Source organism: Macrosteles quadrilineatus, unplaced genomic scaffold (genome assembly GCF_028750875.1).
Source record: "Macrosteles quadrilineatus isolate MER2022 unplaced genomic scaffold, UCM_ALF_1.0 Scaffold_5__1_contigs__length_97177068, whole genome shotgun sequence".
Lineage (NCBI taxonomy): Eukaryota > Metazoa > Arthropoda > Insecta > Hemiptera > Cicadellidae > Macrosteles > Macrosteles quadrilineatus.
This window is the reverse complement of record NW_026542598.1, coordinates 70,310,985-70,321,298: the sequence shown is the minus strand read 5'-3', so window position 1 is coordinate 70,321,298 and position 10,314 is coordinate 70,310,985. Positions and strand designations below refer to the sequence as shown.

General features: G+C 33.9%; 1 protein-coding gene across 1 annotated transcript in view; it reads left to right on the top strand.

Moving 5' to 3' along the window:
- Positions 1 to 7,299: 7,299 nt before the first annotated feature.
- Positions 7,300 to 10,314, top strand: part of LOC128993993 (elongation of very long chain fatty acids protein AAEL008004-like) — a 125,741-nt gene continuing 122,726 nt past the window's right edge. The window contains exon 1 of the mRNA XM_054418165.1: positions 7,300 to 7,424. The gene's annotated coding sequence lies outside the window, so the exon portion shown is untranslated. The remainder of the gene's footprint in view (positions 7,425 to 10,314) is intronic.

Below are 10,314 nucleotides of genomic sequence, written 5' to 3'. Positions count from 1 at the left end.
TGTTGTTATTATTGATTATTCTGATGACGATGACAGATATGAGATACAAAACTTCCTGTTTGAGTTGAGGGGAAGGAAGTAGTAATCTCAAAGGCTGACAAATAAAACACTAGTTCATCAGATGCATACATAGAGAACTGCAGCGTGAGATCTTAAAAATTAAGTATATTAAAGTACAAAACTGAAAAATTGTGTTTAAACAAACAAAGTTTACTTGGCTTGACAACTAACTGTGAATGTCCATTCATAAATATATGATCCACTAGTTTTGTGGACTAAATAAAAATCGGAGATTAATCTTTTTCATCTTGACTGAATAATGCTTCAATGCGCTTTCTACAAACTATGATTTCATAATCACCAAGGGTGCTCAAAATATATTTTCTGATACTTGCCCTGTGCGCCCAAGATGATCCATGGCCACCTTCTACAGGCCGCGGCCTGGTAGAATTGGCGACATCGCAAGTGGTGTTGTTTAGTAACAGACATCCCATAAGATAACATGGCAGACAGGTGGCATCAGCTCATTAATTCGCACTTTATTGATTTAAATTTAAATTTATGAACATAAATTTATTAAAATATTGAAAATAAAACAAGATTGAAAATTGAAACAATATTGAATAAAAATCTATATCTGTACATTTTAAGCAGAGTCATATTGTCATAGTCCAGTAACCAAACTTTCGCAAATACAAAAATACCATTAGCTGCTTCCAAACAAAACAGCTGTTACAACACCACTTGCGACGTTGCCACTTCGAAGGCCGCGGCCTGGAGTTATAGTTAAGGCGGCCGTGGATGATCACACGACAAAATATGTAACAATAGAACTGCCAACATTAGACAGTAAATCCAATCATATCCATATCGAAAGATTTCTCCGATAAATTTTTGTATTGCTATATGGTCCCAACAGAAATAATGAAATAATGCAAATTAATTGTAAATGGTCTATAATATCAATATGGCAAATTTCTGTAAGTGACGTTTTATTGTTATGTTAGAAACTAGTAAAATCAAAGTTTGTTTAATGCTACCTAATCAAACAAAATAATTCTAATAATATTTTGGATCACTGGATCCCTGGATCGGATCCTGCCTACTGCCTGAAAAAATATCGTGATATTTAGTCCAGGAAGCCGAAACTCCCCGGACAGGGCTGTTATAGAATCAGGTCCTTTGATTTTAGTAGCTAGTCATGTTCTACCAACTCAAAAATCCCTGCGAGTGCCAACAGATACAGACTTCTCATAGTAAACAACCACGCCTTTGAATCACGAAACTTTACTTTATACTTTATCATTTATAAAATGATGCTTTCCTGCAACTAAAGCTGAATTTGATTTTGTACCTTGATAGTTGGAGATTATTAATTATTAAAAACACTTCTATGGATTTAGGCTCAGTGACCCCTAGTGGTGACTTGACGAACTGTTGCGCGCTTTAGTTACGGGGATACATGTTAGTAGCGCTAGTGTAGTCGTCAAACACAGCACGTTGTGGATGTTTACGAGAACACAAAATATTACAGTAGCCTAAATTAAATTTTATAGATGTAATAAATTGAATTTGAAACAAAGACAACCAGGTAGTAGTGAAATACTATTATTCAATCGTTAAAAAATACGAATATTTTTGTAAGTAGTATTATTTTTATAACTAACTAGCTGAACCCGGCAGACGTTGTCTTGCCTTTGACTATTTATAATTTAAGTACCGTTACGTTTAATTTTCAAGATGATCTCGTTCGCATGGCTCAATCACGTCCTGGTTGACGTTCGTTCGCTATGCTCACTCACCTTTAGGTTGGAGCTCGTTCGCTACGCTCACTCACCTTTAGGTTGGAGCTCGTTCGCTGCGCTCACTTGCCTTCAGGTTAGCTCGTTCGCTACGCTCACTTGCCTTCAGGTTAGCTCGTTCGCTACGCTAACTCGCCCCCAGGTTGAAGTTCGTTCGCTACGCTCACTCACCTTTTGGTTGCAAATTAGCTGTTGTCATAAATGTAAAAGAAATAATAGTGCTGCACCCTGTTGGTAATCCATGTAACTTTAATGCTATTGAACATCATAGAACAGATCAATCATAGAACATAGATACCATAGATATCATAGATCATAGAACTTGTTTAATTGAAACAGCTGTTAAGATTCATTAATTCCATTTCTCATAAGGTTAACATGGGAAACTCCAGAGCCACTGGGGCGGAGCCCTTTTGACGGATCAGCACCAAACTTCACACAAACCTTCCTTGAATAATGCTTAATAATGCCTAAAAGTTTCATTAGAATCTGTCCAGCGGTGTCCGAGTTTATCCCTGCCAAACAAACAATCAAACAAACAAACAAACAAACAAACAAACAAATATATATACAAACATCCTCTTTTATACTTATAGATTAACTGAATAAATAATGATATTCTTGATAAAAAAAAAATTGCAGCATAACAAAGATACCGGGGCATTATGCCAAGGACCAGGGTAAATATTATCATGAAATTTTAAAAGTGTATTTTTGAATGAACTATCTTAATGTCTAAAATAGATAGGGACGAAACAGTTTTAATTTGATTAATTAGTGGACAGAATTGTTACTGAATGGATTTACTTTACATGAAAAGGCGAAGTTGACATTGTCCAGTCGGTTCAGTAATGTCATTGACTACCAGAAGTTAGAGAAATGAAACTATCCCCTAAACAGACAAAAAGTGCTCTAAACAACCTTTGAAATTAAAAAGGCCATGATCCTCTGTTATAAATAATATTCAACATTTATATTAGTTATGAAAATATCGATTTTGAAATAAAAACAAACCATGTTAAAAAATAACATCAACAAAGGTAGGAATACCCTCTAAACGATTACAAAAATCTTCCACATCATAATATGATGTTCATTAGTACATTGTCCGTTTATAAGCCAATCGTCGACCTTGTACTTACCAAAGGTCGACTCTCGGCTTTTTAAAGAATTTCACATGATATTGATAAAAATAAGTACATAGTATAAAGTTGAAAGGATCCTTATATGAGCGAGATACACAAAGAATCTGCGAGTGCTAAAAAGTAAAACGGCGTTTTTATATTTCTACTACCGTTTAATACCAGAATGTTGGTAACTGATTTGAAATAAATAACTTTATAATTTGTTTGGATAAGGTCAAATTTGTTTAGTGTACTTAATACAATTTAAATTATTGATAATATTACACTACATTAAAAGTTTTGTTTGAGTGACACCTAGCGGTGAATAGACGAACTGTTTCGCGCTTTAGTTATGGGGATACATGCTAGTAGCGCTAGCGTAGTCGTCAAACGCAGCACGTTGTCGATCTTTAAGCGACAGTGGCTTTTAGACGACGGAACAGTTATAGTCGGGGCCAGGTTAACGCTGGGCAGACCCGCAGGCCATAAAACCGATAAGACCCTATTCAGCCCGGTCCTCGCCACCGAACCCTATTATGCCGCTTCGCTGGGCGCGTGACTCACTGCATCGGCAGTACAGTACGCCAACGTGAAAATCTTTATTTTTTTAACTACGTGAAAAATAATGTGATATTCTTGTTCGTCTTAAAATTCTGACAAAATTTATATAAAACTGAAATAAATCGGCTTATTTAATAAATTAATAGTTAATAAATTTATGATAAGTTATGTCATGTAATAACACAGACATTGTATGTTATAAATTATGATATGGTATAAAAAGTAGGTCAAAAAGCAGTCAAGGGGGGTCATTACTAAAAAGAAAATCTCTGTATTTTAACATAAAAAACAATAAACGCGCGGATACTTCAATCCTGATAATGCTTTCCGTTTATTTAAAGGTCAAAAGAAAACTTGCTACTTATAAATGCTTAGATCCTATAATAATAATTCTTTTAATTAATTTACAATTAATTAATAGTAAACCCGTTGCTCGAAATCAAGGAAATAAATTTTGATTATTGTAAAAAAAATAACAAAACAATTTATTTAAGAGTCCACTTTACTTGAAAAAAGGGGGTAGGCCTACTGAAACAAAGGTTGGTGGGAAATGACATGAGTAAATCGTTTAAAACCTATCTGATTGAATGTACTGTAGTTCACAATGTACATGCTTAAACGATTTGTTTTACTTCTTAGGCAACAATAATATTTATCTAAGAATCCACCTCACTTTCAGTAAAAATAAGAGTGTATCAATTTATTTGGGGGAAATGAGATTGGTAAGTTATTCAAAACTTGTCTGATAGAACATAGTTCATAATTATACATGATGAAACTATCTGTTTTACTATTAATCATCAATAATAATTATCCACTTCAATTTGTTTGCAAGTATTTTCGTTGGTTTCCAAAAATAACAGGTTTTTTTTCAAATATCTTGACAAATGAAAATTCTTTTACGGTTACAAGCTATCATAATGTTATATAGATAGTAATTGATAAAAATAAATTTAAAGTAAGTTTATTGATTTTTTTAAATTGGAGGTGGTTTATTTAAAAATAAAAACTTAAGTTGTTATTTTATTTTTCTTCTTATTCCTGTTTTCTCAAAGTCGCTGTATTTATTAATCCTGAGTCGTTGACCCACTCTCTTTGGCCGTTTTTTCCCCGGTGTGACCAATGGACCTTCTTCAAATTCTTTCCTTAGTTTCTCTATCGTGCCTCTTCCTGCTCCAGTCAAAACACCAACCCTCTCAGCAACTTCTCTCTTCGATAAATTTGGGTTTTCTTCACGTAACACACCGTAGACATGTAAAATGATCCTGCGTTCACCACTAGTGTAAGACGCCTGACTTCTTCCAACAATGTACTTCCGGGGAGACAATAACTGCTGCTCTGCCATAGCCAAACGTATTCGCAACAGAAACCAACAGCAACTGACCGATATCTCATACAGTGGCGATAAGGAAAACAAACGCCAGGGTAAAGTGCAACATAATCTGAACGCTCGACGAACGCGTTACTCATCGCTAATAACGCCGAACAAATCACCAATTTGTAGAAACGAAACGCGTCATCAAGGAATGAGGGAGAGCACGTCAATTTTGCGTGTTAAGAGACAAACAACTGTGAGTCACTCTTAAAGATCTGATAGTATTATGTTCGTAATTTTCATATAATTTGAAAATACTTGCAAACAAATTGAAGTGGATAATTATTATTGATGATTAGTAGTAAAACAGATAGTTTAATCATGTATAATTATGAACTATGTTCTATCAGACAAGTTTTGAATAACTTACCAATACTATATCATATACTATATCATAATTTATAACATACAATGTCTGTGTTATTACATGACATAACTTATCATTAATTTATTAACTATTAAATAAGCCGATTTATTTCAGTTTTATATCAATTTTGTCAGAATTTTAAGACGAACAAGAATATCACATTATTTTTCACGTAGTTAAAAAAATAAAGATTTTCACGTTGGCGTACTGTACTGCCGATGCAGTGAGTCACGCGCCCAGCGAAGCGGCATAATAGGGTTCGGTGGCGAGGACCGGGCTGAATAGGGTCTTATCGGTTTTATGGCCTGCGGGTCTGCCCAGCGTTAACCTGGCCCCGACTATAGTCCAGGAGCTGAGGGGTTTGAGTATGCATGAAAGTAGTACGCAATATTATTGCTGAGTATTGTAATATGGACTGTGGTGATCAAAATTACGTATGTCGCCTATTTCAAAAGGTGGTCGATAAGGTGTGGGGGAGAGGGCAACCATGGCGGTTTGTGCTATGCGTTAAAATGCATTGATAATGTAACCTGAACAATAAAGATAGATAAAAGATAAAATAAAAGATCAGGAGTGTATTTTAAAGATCAAGAAAAACATAGCTGGATAACATAAATATACAAAAACCATACGAACCATTTGTAACTCATTACAACATTAATGTGTTTTTTTATACTAGCTGTTGTACCCGTGCTTTGCAACGGGAAGATGACACAAATTAGAAACATTTTAATCTTTACATTTGTCTGTTGCATATAATAGTTACACATCCGCCAAGGCTTATAGAAACAAAATTCAACCTTTATGGCCTTAATAGAAACGTTTAAGCATAGATAAAAACGGACTATGTTTTATCTATGGTTTAAGTTATGACTTTTAAATCATCTTGTGTAGGCTGATATGACAAAACTGACCAAAATATTCGAATAAAACCTTCACATGATACATGATATACATGATTTACCTTCATCTCCCTTAAATACTTTTCTTTTTATTTATTTTGACATGTTCAATTTCAATTTTGAAGTTGCAAAAATACTAATTATTAAATTTAAATGAACATTTTTTTATATTTCACTCTACTTCATATTAAATCATAAATCCTTCCATCTTCAGTTTCTTCACTCACAATAAATCATAAGCAAAACTAAGTTATCTGTTATAATCTTTTGAAAAAAAAAAACTATTAACTTTTAACTGTTAAGTGCCTACTGCAACTCTCTAAACGTTTACAAACGTCTTCCACATCATAATATGATGTACATTTATCAATAATTGTCCGATTATAAGCCAATCGTCGACCTTGTACAACTTACCAAAGGTACGACTCTCGATAAGAGAAATAATCAATCGATTCGTGCTGTTATGAAAAGTGAGGTGACTCCCTTTATGAGTGTGTATTTTTCACGTGAGATTTCATGTGGTATTATTAAGTTATTATATCACAGTTTGGTTAGTCAATGGAAATGTCAAATTAGTTTGATTTATTAATAACTTTGCAATAAGCCAGTACCTTATACCATAGATAAAACATACTCCCTTAGTAGATTTCTCATCCTTATGGAACAGCTGAAGACAGTTTTATTGTTAGTTCTGTACGGTTTTCTGTAGAGGTCGTGTTTTGTTTACAATTTGTTTCCCGTTATTACAGCCATTTAAAACCTCGTTTAACCAAATAATACGATCTAATCATAAACAATAACCTGTCCCCTAGTTATATAACCAAACAGTAAAGCACAAATCAAGAAATTAACCCTAAAATAATAGAAACAAAGTTTCGTCGACACTAGCGCCCATGTGTCACGTACATGAACTAGACACGAAAAACGTGCTTCAAAATCTACAATGGGATGAGAAGTCTACTTGTGTTGGTTAGTCTATGCTTATACACATTAAACAATTTTAGGAATGGAAAACCATAAATAGATAGTACAGTATGCGCTAAAACCACCTCCTTCCTCTATGGCGTAAAATCAATACTGTTTTTCAGTCATTGATTTTGCCGGCCGGCTTTTCTTGGTTGGATCATGTGATCAACATTTATTCAGTCAGCTGTTGTTAAAATTTTTCGGGGCGTAGCGCGCAATTTTGTAAAGTGTTTGTTATTATGTTCCATTTTAGAATTTAATTCATTTTTCTGAATAGCTTACACATTTTTCATTTTCTCTAGTGCATCTTAGCCTCATGTCTGAAATGTAAGTATCCGATTTTTGCATTCTTCTGGTGTATTTATTTCCAAAGGAACGTTGATATTCTTAATAAGTTGCCTAGGCTTATGATGATTGTGAGGAATGTAAACATTTAAGTTCTTAGGCTACAAAATCATGTAACATTTTCAAATTTGCAGTTTTATTATGCCTATTGGAATTAAGGTGATATAGCTGAAACTTCGGTAAGATTCTAACCTTAAATTTGTTATGATTCCTTGGAGATAACTTATTTCCTTAACTTAGTCTAACCTATTTCCTAAACCAGCCAAATAGCATCACTTACACCTGGCCTACTCTACACCTGATTTTTTACCCTACAGGCGATTGAATGAATCTGGGAGAGGGAGAGCTTGGGGCTTGTATTCACGAAATTCATTCGTTTTGATATTATTGATGAGCATTGATAGGTCAACATTGACGTAGGCCTTGGCGATAAGCTTGAGCGATAGGTTGACGATAACCTTGTTTCGAGAACATCATGTCTTTCTTTTTGGTTTTTCTTCTGCTTTCTGCCTCAACTAATTGAGTTAACAACCAAGCTACTAAGTTAAGCTAACTTATTACTCATTCTTTAAATTTAGCCTATTTATTATCACCACGGCAAAAAACATAGACATTTCTATGGCTGTCCAAAAACATCAGGACGGTAAACTCTATGGCTGCAATTTAGTAGGATTATCTGTCCTACACTCATTCGAGAATAAAAATATCGATACATCTAGATTATTCGATATATTCTTTGGAATGAGCGTAGGACAGATAGGCTACTAAAGAGCAGCCAACTCTATCAATGGAAACAGCATCAAACATCGATTGAAAATATCAATGTTTAAAAAAAAATAGTGCTCATTTCTTATCTTCACTAGGTTACTATGTGTGCAAGAACTTAAGAGGACCCCTGAAACCACCTCTTTCAAATCAACCAGTCAACCATACATATTGACAAATAGCCACTTAAAGTGTAATTCATAGAGTACGGTGGCATAAACGTTACTAGGCTACCTATGTTAAATAAACACATTGACAGTCTAAACTAATTACACTGTACACTTAAGTTTTAAGTAGGCCTATGTTAGATTCTGAATGTACTGCCATGCAAAATTAAAAAGGTAAACTCATTCATCACAGAGCTTAGTGTTTGAAACTCACTCCAACACTGTGGGAATCAAGCATGTTATTGTCTAATACGGTTTTGTTTATTTGATATATTATATTCATGCAGTAGGCTATGCCAGTGTACCAGGAGCACTTACCTGGACCTCACTTAGCTTGTGCTGTTAGGAACAGTATCTTTATACTACACTGTCCATTTTTTATTGATACCAAATTCATATTACGAGGCCAGTGTCCTCTGAAACACTTAGTAGAGATATATTAAAACTAATTTTGGCCCAGCAGTTTTACGCCGGCATTAGCCTAGCATAATTTAACACAAATTCTGTTTCATAAGTCAGTAGTTGTAACTAAGTTAGGCAATGTAACTCACCCAAGAAAGTGCATACCGTACGCATTGAAAATTACAAGATTGTAGTAGCCTATCAAGAAGAAATTATGACAACTTACTACCAGGCTTAGCAATTTTGCTAAAAAACACTTAAACACCGTATTGTCGGTTATTTTTCTTAAAAATATTTGGGTGTGCAATAAGTAACTATTTTTAAATATAAAATTATATTTCATTAAATCTGCCAACTTGTTGAAGCATTTTTAATGTTTGCACATTAAAAAAATTGGACTAAACTGTTGACCTTCTGGATTGAATACACTAGAGCCAGTTTTTCAACTACTCCAGATAATATTGTGGGAAATCAGGATTGTTTGTTACATAACATAATAATTAGCTATAATTTTAAGTTATTAGGTGGGGTATAAGTTAGTAAGGACATTGTTTTTTTCAATGCCGAGATATAATTTTTAAGCTAAAAGTAAGTCCTTGAGTCTTTTGAGAAATATACTACCATTATTAAGCCTTTAAAAGTGAATTATACTTAATAGTAGTACCGGTAGCGAAAAAGGTTTATTAACACTTGTAGAAAAAGTGTAACAAAATAATAATGTACCGGTACTAGTAGCCTTACTTATGAAATTGCGGGGCTAGCCTACTATGGGTTGATATTGTTAGCTTTAGTTGTAAAAGTTAAAGTTAAATACATCATAAACACAGTTTTTTCAACATACACCATCAAACATATGGTACATTTTACACCCTCAGCAATAAACGATTTTAAGGTTTGTTTCTGTCTGAATATCTAGCTAGTAGCCTACAATTAGTAGAGTACAGCGTACTGTAGCGTACAATAAATTTGTTTAAATTTTAGATTTTTATAAACAACAGACTAAACTAGGACTACATTGAGACCAATTTCTTTATGTGATCACAGCACTATCTACCAGACAAGAGGGAAAGTAAATCTTCAAGTTTCTACTTTCACCTCCAGGGTGCAGGAGTGCTTTCTTGCTCATACACTTTATGTTTGTATAATTTACTTGTACCATTGACTTTGTTTAATGAAGTAGACAAAGTATATAGAACTGTTAATGAAGATGTTTCAATTTTGATATAAGAATGATAAATGCACCTTTGATGATTTGTGTATCTAAAAGCAAAGCTATTAGTTGACCCTGAATTTGCATGTCTGTTATCAACTAAATTACTTTCATTGAACTGTCATTTATTGATTTATAGACTACGAAAAGACTAAATGAGCCTCTATAACATTTTAGTTTCAGCAAAAGCCGTAGGTCTCATGGTAAGACCTGGACCTGGTACCTAATTACTTTTTCGTTTTGAGTACTATAGGCCAAAAACACCATTAGTTCAAATTAATATATTCGTGTGTGTCTTCTAGCATGTTAGTTTGAGTAAAAATCATCC